The following is a 19,838-nucleotide window of genomic DNA, read 5'->3' as shown; positions in this document are numbered from 1 at the left end:
CTCGCTGCTTTTTCAGACTAATGAATTTTGCATTCCTGGCTACACAGCAGCTCAGCCTCAGGAGGAGGAACAGTAAGTGCCTCATTCAGATTATTCATGACATGGTGGTTAGGTCACTCTCCAGGGTGATAGGAGAGGTAGATTCAGCCCCCTGTAAGATGATCTGGGCTGGGAATGTAAACCTCTCATTTCCTTAGTGAGCACTCAAACCACTAGACTATTAAGCATAAGACAGCCTCACCTTTACCAGATATCTTTCTCAGAAAAGGGCTAAAACAATCTGGATCCTGAACGGATGGAAGTACTAACATTTTCTATATAAATTTCTACACTCTCAGTGGAAAGATAGACACTTAAAATAAGAGTGGATTGGCCTATGCTTATCTTCAGAGGTACTCTTTCTCTCTCTTCACTCTGGTACGCAGACTAACTCGTCAGTCGCCTTCTAGGAACAAACATATTTTTCTTCATTAATATCTAAATGAATCACCTAAATGAAGTGCACAAGATTATATTCAGGGAAATTAAATCTCTTCAGACATGCTCACTATCTGAGGAGAGTGACATTTGAACTTATTTTGACAGAAAAATCTTTGGGGAGTTCTGTGTTGAGACATCTGAGCACAGCAGCATCACTTTTGACCCTGACTTATACTGAGTTATTCAGGCTTATTTTGCTTGGGTCTTGCTAGCTTAGGCATCCCTACACCATATCCCATTGTATGAAAAGCCTCTTAATAGCATTTGTCAACACGATACCAGAAGCTAAGCATCTGAATCTATACATATGTATGCAAGAAATATTGAGTTATTCAGAGGAAAAGAGCAGGCAGAGCCCCTGTCAACTTAAGGAATATTTGGGGTACAAATGGTCTCTGAAAATTGGGCAATTTTTTTCAGCACCTAAAAATAGATTCAGATGTTTAATTTTACATATTCAGGTTGGAAAATTTTGGCTAGAGAGTAAATTAATTGCCTAAGGTCACACTGTAAGTCAATGTATAATGAGAAAGTAATAATGAGTGAGAAAAAAAGGTATTTTTAATCTCTGTGGATTTATTGAATCCCAAAACTCTTTTCATAAAGCTAGAAGTCTTCCTGACTATATCTCTGTATTTTTTAATTGTAGTTTAGCATTCTTTTTTGTTTGGTTTTTTTTTTTTTAATTAAACCAATATTTTTCTCCATGTTTAACCCTGATTGATGGTATCTTCTTGTTGCTATGAAAACAAAAGGTTCAGTCAAATCTTCAACAGCAGATATTGTGTTGCATAGGTAGTTAATGAATGAGATATTTGATTACAAAGGGATAAGTAACCTGTCTGTAGCCTGCAATTAACATTTAACTTGATATGGCCAATAAGCCAAATGAAGAGAGAGTAAACTGAATAAAAGGATTTTTCCCTCATTAGAGGTTCATCACACACATGTGCTAGCAAAGCACACAGTTGCGATTGGTGATTTTGTTTGCAGGTGCATAGTCTAGTTTTCATCTGGTCAAAAAGAAATAAAAAAGCTCACTTGCCCACTAGAGAAAAACAGTATTTTAAAGTATTCAGATCTCAAGTGTGTGAAGACAATTTATAAAAATCAAGTGCATTATTAGGCAATAATAAACTCCTGAGAAATTAGTCACTCAGTTCTTGTTAAAATCTTGTGACTAGAGTGCCTAATTTCCTCACATGCTTTCTAGTTTTAATGAATTCTTGCTTACACATGGACACAGTGAACGATATCTGCTATATCCTTTTCATGCAAATGTAAGAGAAGCCTTCAGCAATATACACTGATTCAAGATACATAAAATGTCTGTCTAAAGCAGCTACTCAGTTCAAAGCCAGCTGCACTATGCCTTTTTCCTAGTGCACAGAACTTCTCAAATCTGTTTATCATATGCACAGAAATAAAGTGAGAATGTTACCCACATTTAGATTTGAGGCTGGAGAAACATATTTTTCTAGTTTAGCTCCCTGATACTTTTTTCTGCATTTCTTAACCAACTTATCCTTTGCTAAATTTCTTCTTTGTTGCAGGACTCACCAGCATAATGTTAGGAAGTGATTGGAATAACACTTTGGTAGGGGATCAGTTTTATATACTAAGCCTTCCATGCAAAATATATACAGATAGTCATATTGGGTTAGCATGGAAAGGCTTTGGCAGATGGGAGCTACAGGAGTTGCTTCTGTGAGAAGCTGCTGGAAGTTTCTCCTGTGTCCGATAGAGTCAATGCCAGCTGGCTCCAAGACAGTTCGGCCAAGGCCGAACCCACTAGCGATGGTAGTAGCAACTGTGGGATCACATAGTCAAGAAGGGAAATGTTACTGTGCAGGAGCAATTGCAGCCAGAGAGAGGAGTAAGCATATGTGAGAGAAACAACTCTGCAGACACCCAGGTCAGTGAAGGAGAGGAGGAGATGCTCCAGGTGCTGGAGAGGAGTTTTCCCTGCAGCCCATGTTGCAGACTTTGGTGAGGCAAGCTGTTCCCTGCAGCCCATGGAGGTCCATGGAGGAGCAGATATCCACCCGCAGCACATGCAGGACCCCGCACTGGAGCAGTTTTGCTGCAAGATTTGTGACCCTGCAAGGACCCACACTGGAGCAATATGTTCCTGAAGGGCAGCACCCTGTGAAAGGGACCCACACTGGAGCAGTTTATGAAGAACTGCAGCCTGTGGAAGGACTCATGTTGGAGAAGAAGTTCATGGAGAACTGTTTCCCATGTGAGGGACACCACAGTGGAGCAAGAGAGGAAAGTGAGGAGTCCTCCCACTGAGGAGGAAGGAGTGGCAGAAACAACGTGTGATAAACTGGCCACAAACCCCATTCCCAATCCCTCTGTGCTGCTGAAGAGAAGGTGACTGGGAGTAAAGTTGAGCCCAGGAAGAAGAGAGGTATGTGGAAAAGGTGTTTTTAAGATTTTGGTTTATTTCTCATTATCCTACTCTGATTTGACTGGTAATAAACTAATTTCCCCAAGTCAAGTCTGTTTTACCTGTGATGGTAATTGGTGAGTAATTTCTCCCTGTCCTTATCTTCACACATGAGCCTTTCATGCTTTGGTGGGCATCTGGCATTCAGCCAGAGTCAACCCACTACAAGTCAATACCAGCAATTGCCTAAACATTTAAAAATTGAATGTACAAAAAGGGAAGTATGAGAATGGCTGCTTCTGTTATCTTTCTGGTTTACCATAACTAGAATTTTCATCAAGGCCATGATTCTGCAGAAAGGATGCAAGCTTGACTAAGATTCTCAGTCTTAATTAGTGAATGATCACAAAATTGTTGACCACTGGCATTACTTTATTCTGGCACGTGAACCCTGTATAGCTTTTTGCTGCTTTCCTTTGCAGGAAGATATTTCAGCAACTCAGAAGAAAATGAGGGATCCTTTGTTCGTACATGGTTGCTTTTTTCATAAGTTGTTTTTTCTCATTGTAACTGAATGTTCAACACCTTTTTACTGTGCATTTATCTCTGAAAGACATGTCTTGTCTCAGAGCTTGTGAAATGAATATGTGCCCAAATTAGATATCACCTCTCTGCTGCTCTTTGCTAGAAGCCATACGTACTTGTCTTGGCTATCAATCCAAGACATAAATGTTTGCTTAAGCCACATTAGCCTGTTTGCCTAAATGAAACCAATACTAATGTTTTCAGGGAGGTTAAAGAAATGGATTTTTCTATAATTAACAGACATAGTTTAAAATTAAAGTCTTTTTACTTACAGTGGAGAAATGAAAGACTGGCACTGGGTAACAATTTTCAGTTTGTGAGTCTGTTGTGTAGTTCTTTGAACCTGGTGAAGATATCCTGTTATTTCCAAACTGAAGAAACAATTGACTTCAAATAATTCAGCCATGGTTACAAACCTCTACCATTATGATTATGAACGTTATTGCTTACTCACAACTCGGAACATGAGTCATCATATGTGGAACACAGAAATCCTGGGCTTTTCTCTATTCCCATCTCCCATTTCTTTTTAAGCTTAAGCATTAAAATAGTTTTAAGTGAGTCTCATATTTTGAAACCCATTTTAAACTTTGTGTTGTGTCTGTCAGTAGCACAAGACTAAGCACAAGACTGAATAGAAACCGTTAAGAGAAAAGTATGTCCACTTGTAAAATTTGTTACTAATACTGTTCTCAGTCCTTTGTGGCTGTCGTGGTTTAAGCCCAAGCTGTAAATCAGAACCACGCAGTCTACTGCCCCCCCCCCCCCCACCTTTCTTCCCTCCGCTTCTGGAGGGACGGGGAGGAGAATCAAAAGAATGCAGCTCCCACGGGTTGAGATAAGAACAGTTTAATAACTAAGGTATAACACAAATCACCACTGCCGCCACCAACAATAACAACGACAAGAGAAATAACAAGGGAAGAGAATACGATACCGCCCGCTGGAAAAAGACAGCCCGACCGACCAGGGGACGTGCCCTTCCGGGTAGCTCCCAGTTCCATCCCCTGGCATGACGTGCTGTGGTATGGAACACCTCCTTGGCCAGTCTGGGTCAGGTGTCCTGTCCCCGCTTCCTCCCGGCCCCTCCTCCTCCCTGGCAGAGCATGAGACTCACAAAATCCTTGGTCAGTCTAAACATCGGTGTTATCAGTTTTTTTTGTTCCCAAGCCAAAAGTCAAAAACACAGTGCTGCAACAGCTACTAAGAAGGAAAAAAAAAACAAAAAACTGACTGCCACTGCTGAACCCAGGACAGTATCCACCCCTTGTTCCATACCATTCACGTCATGCTCAGATCCCACATTTTCCATATACCCTCACTCTCATCTCGGTGCACTGTTATCTTAGTGCACGGACCAATTCCTATAAAGCTACTGAGTCCATTCGGTTCATGATGTTGGGCTCCATCTCTTGGAACAGTCTTTCAGGGCAGAAGAAGCTGTATGTAGTGTTGGATCGTTGCCTGCTGATGCTGATCATTCCTTTACTGTAGAACTCATCCGGTTCTATCAAAGTTCATTCTCTGTTGGGATGATGGTCGGAGGGAAGTCAGAGCCAGTCGCTGGTGCCCTGCAGACTTCTAGTTGATGGACTATAGCAGGCAACAGCATACAATTGAGTTCATTGTCTGTTTTCCCCTAAAATCAAATCCCCTTGAGGTACGCATCGGACTTCCCCATCTTCCCGCATTACCCACCAAGTATATCCAGGTCCCTGAGCAAAAGCAATCCCACGAGTGGGTTTGCCTTTACCTGAAGCAGGAATAACCCAGACTGTCTTCCCCAGCAAATTCTTCATGTGCACCACAGGAACTTTGTCCCCCTCTACAATATGTAAAAGTTCTGACTGTGCTGGGCCAGCCCTGTTGGCAGATCCTCTGGTGTTGACCAACCAGGTGGCCTTTGGTAAGTGTGTATCCCAATGCTTGAAAGTTCCCCCACCCATTGCTCTCAGTGTAGTTTTTAACAGCCCATTATACCGTTCGATTTTCCCAGAGGCTGGTGCATGGTAGGGGATGTGATATACCCACTCAATGCCATGCTCTTTGGCCCAAGTGTCTATAAGGTTATTCCGGAAATGAGTCCCATTGTCTGATTCAATTCTTTCTGGGGTGCCATGTCGCCACAAAATCTGGTTCTCAAGGCCCAGGATAGTGTTCCGGGCAGTGGCGTGGGGCACAGCGTATGTTTCCAGCCATCCGGTGGTTGCTTCCACCATGATAAGCACATGGCGCTTGCCTTGGCGGGTTGGTGGGAGTGTGATATAATCAATTTGCCAGGTCTCCCCATATTTATACTTCAGCCATCGTCCTCCATACCAAAGAGGCTTTAACCATTTGGCTTGTTTAATTGCAGCACGTTTCACACTCATGAATAACCCGGGCAATAGTGTCCATTGTTAAGTCCACCCCTCGATCACGGGCCCATCTGTATGTTGCATCTCTGCCCTGATGACCTGAAGTGTCATGGGCCCACCGGGCCAAAAATAATTCACCTTTATGTTGCCAATCTAAGTCCATCTGAGCCACTTCAATCTTAGCAGCTTTGTCCACTTGTTGGTTGTTCTGGTGTTCCTCAGTGGCCCGACTCTTGGGTACATGGGCGTTTACATGACGTACCTTCACCACCAGGTTCTGCACCCGGGCAGCGATATCTTGCCACAGTGCAGCAGCCCAGATGGGTTTACCTCTGCGTTGCCAGTTGCTCTGCTTCCATTGCTGCAACCACCCCCACAGGGCATTTGCCACCATCCATGAGTCAGTATAGAGATAAAGTACTGGCCACTTTTCTCGTTCAGCAATGTCCAGGGCCAGCTGGATGGCTTTCACCTCGGCAAACTGACTCGATTCACCCTCTCCTTCAGCAGTTTCTGCAACTTGTCGTTGAGGACTCCATACAGCTGCCTTCCATCTCCGATGTTTTCCCACAATACGGCAGGACCCATCAGTAAACAAGGCATACTGCTTTTCACTTTCTGATAGTTTATTATATGGTGGGGCCTCTTCAGCACGCATCACCTCCTCCTCTGGTGACATTCCAAAATCTTTGCCCCCTGGCCAGTCCATGATGACTTCTAGAATGCCTGGACGACTGGGATTTCCTATTCGAGCTCGTTGTGTAATTAGTGCAGCCCATTTACTCCATGTCGCATCGGTTGCATGATGTGTAGAGGAGACCCTGCCTTTGAACATCCAGCCCAGAACGGGCAACCTGGGTGCCAGGAGGAGCTGTGCTTCAGTGCCAATCACCTCCGAAGCAGCTCGAACCCCTTCATAAGCTGCCAGTATCTCTTTCTCAGTTGGGGTATAGCTGGCCTCAGATCCTTTGTATCCCTGACTCCAAAAGCCGAGGGGTCGACCTCGAGTCTCCCCTGGAGCTTTCTGCCAGAGGCTCCAGGTAGGACCATTCTCCCCAGCTGCGGTGTACAGTACATTTTTTACATCTGGCCCATTCCGGACTGGTCCAAGGGCTACTGCATGAACTATCTCACGTTTAATTTGCTCAAAGGCTTGTTGTTGCTCAGAGCCCCATTTAAAATCGTTCTTCTTCCGGGTTACATGATAGAGAGGGCTTACAATCGAACTGTAATTCAGGATGTGCATTCTCCAGAACCCCACAGCACCCAAGAAAGCTTGTGTTTCTTTCTTATTAGTTGGTGGAGACATTGCTATTATTTTGTTGATCACATCTGTAGGGATCTGGCGACGTCCATCTTGCCATTTTATTCCCAAAAATTGAATCTCCTGTGCAGGTCCCTTGACCTTACTCCGTTTTATGGCAAAACCAGCTTTCAGCAGGATTTGGATTATTTTCCTCCCTTTCTCAAAGACTTCTTCCGCTGTATCACCCCGCACTTGAAAAACACTAACACAGCAAATACCGGCTCTAAGTAACCTACGGCATATTGAGACTGTGAGATCAAAAACAACAACTTTGAGAGCCAATAAATCAGCATTGTGACAAGTGACTATCAATCCAAAACACTGAATGCTTATCACAAATACGATTAGACACACTCCGGTCAGATCTGTCGTTATCTCAACCCTTCGTGCCCCACGTTGGGCGCCAAAAAGAACTGTCGTGGTTTAAGCCCAAGCTGTAAATCAGAACCACGCAGTCTACTGCCCCCCCCCCCCCCCCCCCCCCCGCCTTTCTTCCCTCCGCTTCTGGAGGGACGGGGAGGAGAATCAAAAGAATGCAGCTCCCACGGGTTGAGATAAGAACAGTTTAATAACTAAGGTATAACACAAATCACCACTGCCGCCACCAACAATAACAACGACAAGAGAAATAACAAGGGAAGAGAATACGATACCGCCCGCCGGAAAAAGACAGCCCCCCCCGACCAGGGGACGTGCCCTTCCGGGTAGCTCCCAGTTCCATCCCCTGGCATGACGTGCTGTGGTATGGAACACCTCCTTGGCCAGTCTGGGTCAGGTGTCCTGTCCCCGCTTCCTCCCGGCCCCTCCTCCTCCCTGGCAGAGCATGAGACTCACAAAATCCTTGGTCAGTCTAAACATCGGTGTTATCAGTTTTTTTTGTTCCCAAGCCAAAAGTCAAAAACACAGTGCTGCAACAGCTACTAAGAAGGAAAAAAAAAACCAAAAAACTGACTGCCACTGCTGAACCCAGGACAGTGGCATACAGAAAAAGGATCTAACAGGTGACCCAAGGTCAGGCTTCTTTGGCCAAGTCAATTGAGTTGGTCTATGTTGAAGTGTGTTTGTGGCAAAAAATGTTCTGTCCCATAGGGAGACACAGACATGAAAATTAATTTTACATAAAACTTAAATAGAAAAATTCCACAGGATGATTTTTTTCTATAGTCTTTAAACCAATATAAGATCAGAAGGACATTAAATTATAATTTATTTATAGTTGTAGTTGATGTTAAGAGAATGTGTGATTACAACATATTACAAAATAATTCTGGAATATATTTTGCTCTTTAACACAATATAAGCAAGCATATACAGGAAACTGTATCACAGTTCAAGGCATCTCTTATATCATTGTCAGTAATAGATTTTACCTTTATTGTGCTTTGATTATTTTCCTATAAAAATTTGTGCTCTTTAGCAAAAAAAATAAAAAAAAAGAAAAAGAGTATAAAAGAGCGTTTTGGTTGGTTTGGTTTTTTTTTATACTTGCCACCACTGCAAACTAAATTCAGAATATAAAAGTGAAGATACTTTTTTTTCTTGTTTTTTTCTTGTTCATACCTCATCCCTGACAATAAATATTCTGAAGGGTAAAAGCAGTCTTAAATTACAGTATTGGCTTTCTTCTGTTTTATGAATTCTACTTTGGATTTCTAGTGTACGTCTATGCCATCAATAGGGCTACACAGATGTATGTATCCAGGAGCATAATTCGTACACTCAGGCTGAAAAGTGAACCTGCCAGAGGAATTTAATGCTGTGAATTGATGTGTTAAAATAAAAATCCCTTTCTCGGAGCTCTCTGCCTCTGTAGGACTGTCACTGGTAAAAAGTAAAAGCTAGTCTATGTCAGTAAATTAATATTATACTGAACATACACAGGAAGAGTCAGTGTGCTGAATAAAATAGGTGCATTTTTAGTTGGAGACATTAGAGTCACAGTTTAGGCTTTCAACTCTACATGGGTCAATAGCAGTAATTAGTTCTATTCCATTACATTTTTACACTAGTATGCTCACCATAGTACCTGAGTGCATAATATAAGTATTGCATGATGGAATGCAATAAACATTGTTCTAGTGTGTTTTATTTCCTTTTGTTATCATCTGTGCAGCTTAAGATTACTGCATGCAGTTGACATCCCATTATTGCCCTTGTTTTTAGCCATGTTACTATTAAAGGAATGTAAAGACACATTGAGTAAAAATGCAATTTCAGTCACACAATATAGGATGAAGCATACTTTCTACTCAGTAAGGACATAGAAGACACTTATAATTGCCCTCAGTTTCTGTGAGGTTTCACAGTTTCAAGTCAGCTTTCAAAAAACTTTGCTTCCCCTTCAGATGAATTTCACCCTCCTCAGGTCTTTGCCAGAAAGGCACAGTCCTCAGCTATTGTCTCCATGCCAGAGCTTAGTTAATCTTGCAGCCAGACTGGTTCCAGGTCATTGAGTGCCTGAGAGAGATATGGTCTGTGACACTGACCATGATTGAAACCAGAGGCAGCTTTAGACAGTAAGGCAATCAGGGGTAAATGCAAGCAAATGGAGTTTGTCCACATTCATTGTATAGACTTTACCCACATCTTGCTACCTTGCCTGCAGGAGAAAACAAACCAATGAGATTATCCGATTTCACCACAGGCTTTAGTCTTGTTCTACTGGGCAAAAGCCAGAGGCCTCAGTGGAAAACAAATGGCAGCTTCACTGATAAAATTACAAATGACAGAGTTACCACTCTTTACACCCTGCAACTCTTTTCCCCTCTTCTGTGCCTTTCTTCTCCTTTTCTCTGCAATCAGCAGCAGCACCAAGGGCTAGTAACACACCGTGGTTTGAAAAGATCACTGCAAACTTATTGCCTCTCCAGTAAATTGGAGTATGCTGCAGGCATGCCTAGCTGGCTGGCATGTCCTCCAGCATTTACCCAGTTCACATCTGGGATGGCAATGACTCTGCTGTGGTTCAGATGAAGAGGGAACTGGTCAGAGATAAAGCATTTTAGTTTACATAGGACATTTTACTACAGGGTCCTGGAAACACATCAAAAACTTTAACTACCATGTCACTTCAAAATTAATTATAAGCTTTCATAACCAAAAGCATCATTTCCCTTTGTATCATTGGATTCAAAATTTATTGACAAAACCTGCTTGGAAAGTTTGATGCAGAATTGTACTTTTTCCATTTCTTTGTGCTCATGTGTATACCACTATAATCTTGCTGAGCTGTAATCTAACCATAAAGTTCTTTTTCATTTTATTAAATGGCAATGGTACACTTAAAATACACAAATGAAACAGTTGTTTCTTCAAGCAGCTCAAGATTTGATAAATAAGCAATACATAAGATAATAATTCCTTTAAAATTTAAGTTTTAGAGTGGCATGATAAGAGCAAATACTTGCCATGATTTAAGGTTTGCCACCTGTACAAAAGAACTGAGTTGCCCATAAATATTTTAGAATGTAGGAGGTAAGAGCATAAGTATTAGTAAGAATTACATAAGTAGAAAACAGGTCAGAAGGAAGAAGATATAAAAAACTTTGCTGGAGAGAAAACATGGAAGGCCATGACTGGAACGAAATGGAACTTAGGCTAATCTAAACCAACATACACTTGATGACTGCAAATTATGAAATGAAAGAACTTGATCACTCTTAGAGATCATTGGAAAGAGAAATATGCTATTCTTGTACTGTATAATGTCACCTACTTTATTATACGTAAAAAATATAGAAGATTATGGATGATGTATAGACAGCGTAACTGAAACATATACATCTAAAACTAAACACTGTGAGGTTTAAAAAACCCACAAAAACCAAACACTACAAAAAAAAATTTAGAAAATAATGCAGAGTTTAAATTAGTTATGTTTTATCTCTAAAGTATATTTTTCCTTTTTCTCTTAATTTACATAACCTCTACCTCAATCTTTTGTATCTCATTGGCACAAAGTGAGAAGAAAGCAAGCAGATGAAGTTGGAGAATCCACAGAATCATCCCAACAGTTCATGCCTGGCTTTTCAGGCAACTCAAATTGATCTATAAGTGGTCAGGACAGCATTGGTTTCTCTAGGACCTCTGATATCAACTCATCAAAACCAAGATGGCTCAGGTAGTGCTGTGCAAGAGCAGTTAGCAGTTGACTGAGACCTTTGCGAGCATCTAAGGGTCTATGATTCAAATATTTGTCCAACTGGGTCTCCTGGGAGTTATGCGACAACATGCTTTCCTATATGATTGCTCAAACTTTCTGGTTCAACCAACTTGGAAAACAAACACAAAAATAGCTGTCAGGGCAGCTTACCCATTGGTTTCTCTTACTATATGTACCCCTTGTCTTTATGCCCTGTTGATGAAAAAACTTTTAGCTCCGTTTTAAATGTTCTGAGGGATTTAAGTATTGCACATTTCTGAGAAGAGTAAAGATGAATGTTCATCTTTCCTAGCACCAATGAATCTATTTAGTTTTGCAACCATGCAATAGTGAAGCATGCTGCTGTCACAGAATGTTAAAATGTATTTAACAGGCTGCATGTCAGTTAAGAACATAATTTTATTCACTTTCTATTCAACTTTAATCTTGTACCTTTCTGTTATTAAAGGGTAAAAATCTTTTGGTATTAGGTTTTTCATCACATGAGCAAAGTAAATAAAGCAAAAACAATGAATCAGATACAGACCAACATATTCACACTAAAGGCATTAAAAGATGTATTATTTTATATTATTTAATATTTATACTATTTGATAACAGTTATTTCCTCCATAGGAAGACCAATGAATAAAGAGACCAATGGTAACAGCCACTGCACTACAGGAGGAGGTTTTCAGTACAGTTTATAAATCATATCGTGCTGTTTAGGGAGCCCTAAAGGTACTATATTGAAAGCCTATAATGTGTTAGAAGCCTTTCAGTTTTATGCATTTAATGTTTCTCCTTGGTCTGCTCTGATGTGGAAAATAGGAAGCAAAAACTTACACATTTTGGTGCTTCTAGACTGTGATTCTGTTGCTAAAGGTGCAATTTTATTGCTTTATTTGCAATAGAGGAGAAATATGTTCAATGAAAGTCAGTAACAAACAACCATCCAGCCATTGTGTGTATTGGTGGAAGCAAGCACAGTGTTCAAGAAATATGGATCTGTCTTGTTGGATGTCCCATTTCTTTTTTCCTGGATCTTTGTATGTTTTACCTCAGCAAATAGTTATGAAAATAAAAGGAAAAGATGAAAAAAAGCAGACTGAGGTGACTTGGTACATGGAGAAATAATAGAAAAAACCAGAACTAACAAAAAAAGTTTGCTTCATATTGAATTGTGCCATTTTCAGTTTTAGGTTTTTAACCCATAGTATTGGTCTCTGCAAAGGAGTGGAATACTTTATCTTCTTGACAGAACAAATTGAGTGGAAAATTACATAAACCCCTCAGCAGATGTTCTTTCCCACATTGTTTGGGAATTTATCCCCATTACACAGTTCTTCTAAGGCCCATGCCAAGCTGAACGGGGACATTAGCAGACTTGAAGACATGTTTAGTTGAGCAGCATGCAAATATTCTCTTACCATCTCCTTCTTATTTTTCAGTGTCAGTGAACTTCACCATGGTCTTCGAATATGTTTCTAACAAGAATATCTCTGTATAGGTGCTAGACATATTATATCTCCATTGCAAATCCAATAAATGAGAACCTGTGTTTTTTCACTGAAGCAAAAGCCAAAGTCCAGACCTCTATAAATTCAGTTTGCTATAATGAATGGGTCTTGGAGTCAAAGTTGTCAGGCAACAAACAACAGGAAAAAATTAACCAATTCCAGTTCATTCTGCCTGCAACATATCTATAGCTACATAGCATACTAATTTCTGCAAATCAGATAGCATCTTTGAAATTATAATGCACACCATTGAGTTAAGCATCTGTATAACAATAAGACTTGTCATCCATTATTCAGTGAACAGCATAAGGCACCTTACTGTCATCTAGTGCCAAGTGACATCTATCTAGAGTGTCTTCCTGTTCACCTGACTCTAAACTCTACTGCAATCCTTGATATATATCTTTTTTTTTTTTTTAATTCCTATTTTTCAATGTTCTGCTGAAACATCCACAGTTTGTGAATGAAAATGATGACACACACTATAACCAATTCTCAATGAAAATCTATTCAATAAATATCCATTACCCTTGTTTATTCATTACAAAATGTACTGAATTTCACTAATGGAAGTCCCAGCAGAATAGCAAGGGAGATTTGTAGCTCAAGCCCAGGAAGATACATCTGCAACTGAGAAGTGCATGAAGAGATGTACAGGAATCTGGGGATAAATCAACAATCTCGTGATCTGGGGCACATTCACAAAGAAATTAGAGACTACCTGCAAAGAAAAATGCCTCAGCTGTTCTCCCTGTACTTCTTTGCACCTAAAAATACATCGTGAATTGAGACAGTGGAAAAAAGAGACAAGAATTGCAACAAGAGAGAAACGGTAGTGGAAGTTTTCTCCACTGGGATTAATTAGTCTTCCTTAGCCTAGGAAGAATGGCATAAAGCATATTCATTGGATCTGAGAATTGGACAGACCCTGACATTTTAAAATAGAAGCAATAATTTACACAGGAGAACAGTCAGGAGAAAAGTGAATTCCTTCTACAACAGATAAATGTTGTTTGTGATGTTTCCAGTAGCAGACCTAAAGCAGATAATTTTGGAAATGAAACATTACTGCACTGACTGGTGGCTACTCTGAAATGGTTCCTGGAATACTTTCATGATGAGATGAGTTTATCAGCAGCATTGGTTCAAAAACCAGCAGCATCACTGAATAAAAAGGACATTTTCAATAATATTGGTATCAATCCAGGGAAGAAGAAATGAATTTCTAATTAATTAATTGTAAGTAAGAATAGTTATCATTATCTCAATCTGATATTACTAGAGATAAACATAGAAGACATACACAGTGTTAAAAGGGATAGCAAAAGCAAATACATCATTACACTCAGAGGTCTCAGACATCACTGTGATTATTAGTCTAAGTTTTGTCAGCATAATTGTCGGTCACTAATTCTCTAGTAGAGCCTAGTTAAAGGGAGCTGTGTTAATAAACGTCTGTTATTCACACAGTGGTTGCAGTTAATCCATCGCTCGTGGATCTGATGTAACAGGTTTCCATTTCCTTTTCCATCCCCTTCAGCCACTCAACCCCCGAAGACCACAGGGCCCTCCATTGTTCTGACTCAACCAGGAAGCCTGTTGTCTCCCTGGGAAACACTGCTGGAGGCTGATAATAGTCACTTAACAGTCAAAGATCCAGTTAAAATGGGTCATGTGAATGCAGTCAAACCGTTTTCAGTAGTCATATACTACAAGCAGTACCCCACGCCCTGACAATCTGGAGGTCCCAGTTTGTTATCAAAACAGCTGGCATCTGGTTTAGACCAAGAGGGTCTAAGAGAATAAGGAGGAAACGGAATGTTTTTGCTATGATCTTCCCTATTCATTAAGCCAAAGAAGGCTGAAACTTCTGTTTGAAAAACTATGGTAGAGGTTTACTAACATCACATATGCAACTTAATTAACAGAATAACAACTGTTGACAGATAAATTCAGATGTCAATGGTTTTGTTAGCAAAAGTTAATTGGTGTCTTCTTTATATGGACTTTTTACCGGGACAAATGCAAGCTGTAAAATATTTCAAAAATACCTAAATCCTGATTTCAAAAGTGACCCAGACTCAGATATGTGAAATTATTTATGATATTTCTTCACTTTGTGTAGCAAAATCTGGGTAACTTGATTGCTATAGCCTTTCCTATTTATGCACTTGTGCTGAAAACTACTTCCGCTTTAGCTTTCCTACTGCAGCTGATTGTCTTCCTCTCTCCAAGCTGAACAGCCAATTGAATTTGCTACTAGGGTGGCATAAAACATATGGGAAGCGCTAGACTCTTGGAAGACAATGGAAAGCATGCCAAGAGATGCCTGCAGGAACAGAAAAGAGATACCAAAGAAACAGCATGTCATGCATCCTAGTATGATAAGGCATGCAGAAAGTTCCTTAGCCAGCTTTCATTGTTCTAAGCCATTTCTGGAAGTTTTCCAACAACTGTTAAATACAAGAAGATATGTTTACTGATGATTTCCTCAACCTTAGACTAGTGACCTAGACACTAAGCTATATAGACATATTTCAGCCTTTGCCTGGCCCACTGAGAACATTCAGAAAGAATGGACTATTTCTTCAGTGGTAATTTAGAAGTGACTATTTAAGTATTTCAGATACTAGTTTAGCAGTCTAAGTAGGGAATTAGGTTGGATTTCCACATGGAAATAATTTTATGGACTTAACTTGAAACACCTTACTGAATTATTTGAAATACAGGACATAAGTTCCAAAAAGAAATTTTGTGTGTTTCTACCCTATGTTATTGTGTTTTTCAGTGTGGCCATAGAAAGAATAACCTAAATACTTAGCTTTGGCCTGAAACATTCATCCCTGCTGCAGCACAGTTTCTGCTGGCAATGCTAAAAAAATAAAAGCAAAAAAAATCTGAGCCCAGACTGCACTAAATAAAATGTGTATAGGTTAATTTTGATTCAACATTATATAGTTCCTGAAATAAAAGTAATAAAAATTATAATTAACTGTATTCTATGTATTAGATACCCAAATGATAGAACTGAACTCTATTGTCTTCCAAAGAGATGCCAGTTTTCATGGCCTGAATCTGAAAGTCCTTCTGGATTTTTGGGGTTTTTGTTTTTGTTTTTGTTTTTTTTTTTTTCTCTTCTTTTTTAAAAGCTAGATCTTAATATAGCCAAAAGATAGAGTGAGCAGTGACTGTAATGTGGAATACACATAGTGGGTAATAGATTTTCAAAATATACATCAAATTTTTAATACATTTTTGGTTTTATAGAGCCCAAATCTGGCAAAGCCAAAATTCTTTGAAAATGAGTTCCAGGTCAAAATGAGTCCAGTGTGTTTTGAGAATTTTACTTACTCTGTTCAGGACATGTTCTTTACCTGTTCTGTAATAAGCAGTCTTGATTTTTGGGTTGTTTTTTGTTTGTTTTATTTTTTTTTCCTGCTTTAATATTCAGCATCCCTAAGGCTAGAGGATTATATACAAACAATGTTAATAACATAATTTCTTTCTATATTTCCAACAGAGCCAGTCAATAAATCAGGTTTAAATAAATCCCAGTCCTGTAAGATAAAACAATGTTTGTGATGTCTCCAGTTGCATTTTGGGTATTTATTATAAAATGTGTGTAGCATGCAGAATTGAAAATGAGTTTTGTTAGATAAATAAAAAATCTATCCCCTAAAGCCTGGGATAAATTCATAGTTCAGTAAACTTTAATATGGAGCTTATAGAGACAAGAACTCACACTCAGTACTATATTTTTTTTCAGATATGGTCCAGGTGGTGCATATCCCTGGATGACTTTGGGTTTACCTACCATGAATACTACATGAAGTCTCTATATACTTCTGTACAGTAGCACTCTTAGAAAAACCCCTTGACAGCTAACTGCTGAAACCACTCTAGGCATCTCTATAATAAAAAGCAGTACCATCCTGTGAGACATTTGTTTTGTCAACAGCCCTTTAGCTAACACTCAGAATGAAATCTTCCACTGACTGTCAGTTGCCATTGTGAGTTTTTTTCCAGGCACTGATAGATGAATAGGCACATTTCTGGTCACTACACTGGCTCATTGTCTAGCAGCCTTACAGCTACTGCAACATGTATAGTATTGGAACTCATGCTGAGGCCAGTGACAGCCACTTAATTTAATCCCTCATTCGATAGCTGCATCTTTAAAGTATCATAGCCCTCTGTACCCAAAGAGCAATCTTGGATTGTTTTTCTGAATCCTTCAAAAAGGCACCCACTTTATAATTTGAATTCAGCTGTGGGATTGAGTACTCCAAAGTTACAGACCTGCACCTCCCATTAATTTCTTTTATGGTCTTCAGTAAAGTATTAACTTTCCTGTCTTAGGCAGCGGTCTCTATGGGAGATATTATTTAGCAGCTGACCCATTCATTGTAGAAAGAGATATGTTTACTTATGTCAATCAACTTCGATGGCTGAACTTCTGGAACGATAACTGTAATAACAGTTGCTGTGTCCTGCACTGTAAATATCTTTGACTTCTACTGCTAGATTAAAAAAAATCACGTTACAGAACTGCTGCTATAGCCCTACTACTGTGGTGGTCAGATACAGGATATGCTGGAGAGATATTGGTGGTGAATGTCTGAGATAACCAATCTATGTAGTAGTGGACAGCACTGGATATTAGGTCTTTCAGGACACAGTTCATGATATCCTGAAGTAGGTGTCTGAAACAGAGAAGATAAATTACACCTCTGTTGAGTCTGCAGGGAGTCCAGGCTGATTAGTTTAAATGTTGATATCTCTATTGTAGCTTCATAGAGATAGCAGAGAGGAGTCACACTAAAGGAATGCCTGTACAGGAGTAGTTATGCCATCTCTAAAGTAATCCAAGCATGCAGAATTACCTTCCATTTATACAATTTTATCTACATCATGGATGTTAGCATAGCCATGTTACCTGGAAACTTCATTTTTGCAGCTCACTTGTTACAACTATTCTAATAAGCATTGGAATGCTTTTTGGCCTGGTTTCCTTAGGAGGTGCAATCAGAATAGATATTTCGAAGATAAAGACTATCACTTTCTATGGAGTTTCAAAATTAGCATATCCTTAGGGTAAGGGAAGACAAAAGCATATTATCCTGCTAAAAGGAGGACATGTTTCATAGGTTTATAGCTACCAATTACCTTTTGAACTATAACTAAATATATTAATAATAACAATAAAAAAAAATCTGAAGGCAGAAAATGAAATCAGTAAATAGCTGTCTAACAGTCACATCATTCTAGGATATAGTTAGTTGATATAGAAGCACTTATGTTGTTCAGAAATAATCAGGCATGTCACTTTGCCCCAAGCTATCAAAATACACTTTGGCTATTACTAGCTCTTTCTACTTCCACTGTTTTATAAGACTCTTTATGTCTTGTCTACAGGAGATAAACTCAAGCTAAGGATAGGACATTTACATTCATATTTCATTGGTTGTAATGGCTGGGTAAATTTATTCTACACTTTAGGAGCATACAGAATTAGAAAAGATTCTTACCAACTTCGGTTTGTTAGACCTGCATGTTTCAAAATCAGTTACTGAGGCCTGGCTTTAATACCAGACTGAAAACACAAGTAAAATAATTTCCTAGGAAGGCTATTCCACTTCAGTTTTGCTAGTAAAGCCATGGGAACTGCTGTATTGAATTATATCAGTTGTTCCTCTAATCCAGGAACAGCTCTAGCTGCGAGTAATGGTTTTTTTCAAAGCAAAGTTTCAAGAAACACTGTAGTGAGCATCTATTTAATTATCTGCCTGATGAATGGCTCCTTTTCCCTCTTCTTTAATCTCTGTTTATGCCTGAAGCATGAAATAATTCAATGTTTTCCAAAAGAGTTACTTTAGTTTTGTTTTAACACTTTTCACTATAGAACTATATGTTTTTGTTGTCCATACACATATATAAATCCTTTTAAGGATCAACCTGTGACAGTGAGTTACTAGATAATTTTTTTTCCAAAATACATATTTTGATCCATTCTGACTTTTCTTCCTTGAAGTCTTATTGATTACTATTTCTTCTTGTATTCTGAGAAAAAGCAGATAGAATTTTACTAAATCAGCTTTTAGTATGCTACAAAAATACACCGTAATCTTCTTTGTCACAATCATATTTAAACTACGTACTTTACTCTTCTTATTAACACTTCCTATACACTCTCAATTTTACCAGATCCAGAAGGAGTAATCAAAGTAATTGTCATCAGTTTGGAAGAGATTTCCACTAAATTTGTGGAAAAATTGAAGTAGTGAATTTGAAGGAAAACACACATTACCCTTTTCAAACTCTGGATGTCTTAGATAACAGGTAGAAATTTTAAGAGAAAAAGGAAGTCATTAATATGGGACAGGTAATACTAAAAGTATCCTGATATTGTGAGCATTATGCTTTCTGCCTGAAGTGTCATATTCTGTCCTTCTCTCTTGAAAAAAAGAGGTGCCGGGGAGAAGGGAACTCTTGTTTTCTTGTTTAATTCAGGAAATCAGCAGGGGAACTGTCTTTTGAGAGCAACAATGGCAATAGCAAGGTCCTCTGCCCTTGTATAGAAATTACAGAGATAGCTGTATGCTCTCCTTTCCCTTTACCTCTAGGACTATGTGAATGGATTGGCAGACTCCCTCTATCTTTTCCTTCTGCCTCAAAAAAAATATGTTGGCTTAAATGTGTGAGAATAGTAAAATAAATGGACAATATAGTTTGAACTCCTTAAGAGCACAAAAGATTCCAACCCTCCACAAATGTAAGCAAATACCACACTCTAAATTTCACTAGAAATCTATTGTGTTTTACTTGGTGAGGACTGTTGAATCTGGGGTATATCCTTACAGCCCTTCACAAAGAGGCATGCTCACATTACTGCACTTGAGAGTCAGCACCCTAACCCTCACTGCAGTTAGTGCAATTGTGCTTGAGCTCAGTGAAAGGTAGGAAGTACTAGCTTAGGCATATCACAATTTTACTATTATTTTTGGACCATGAGCACAAGTGAACCACACTTGTAAAATGCATTATTTCAATATATTAA

This window comes from Psittacula echo (genome assembly GCF_963264785.1).
Source record: "Psittacula echo genome assembly, chromosome: 4".
NCBI classification, from domain to species: Eukaryota; Metazoa; Chordata; class Aves; order Psittaciformes; family Psittacidae; genus Psittacula; species Psittacula echo.
The sequence above is the reverse complement of the archived record's forward strand: the minus strand, read 5'-3'. Positions refer to the sequence as shown.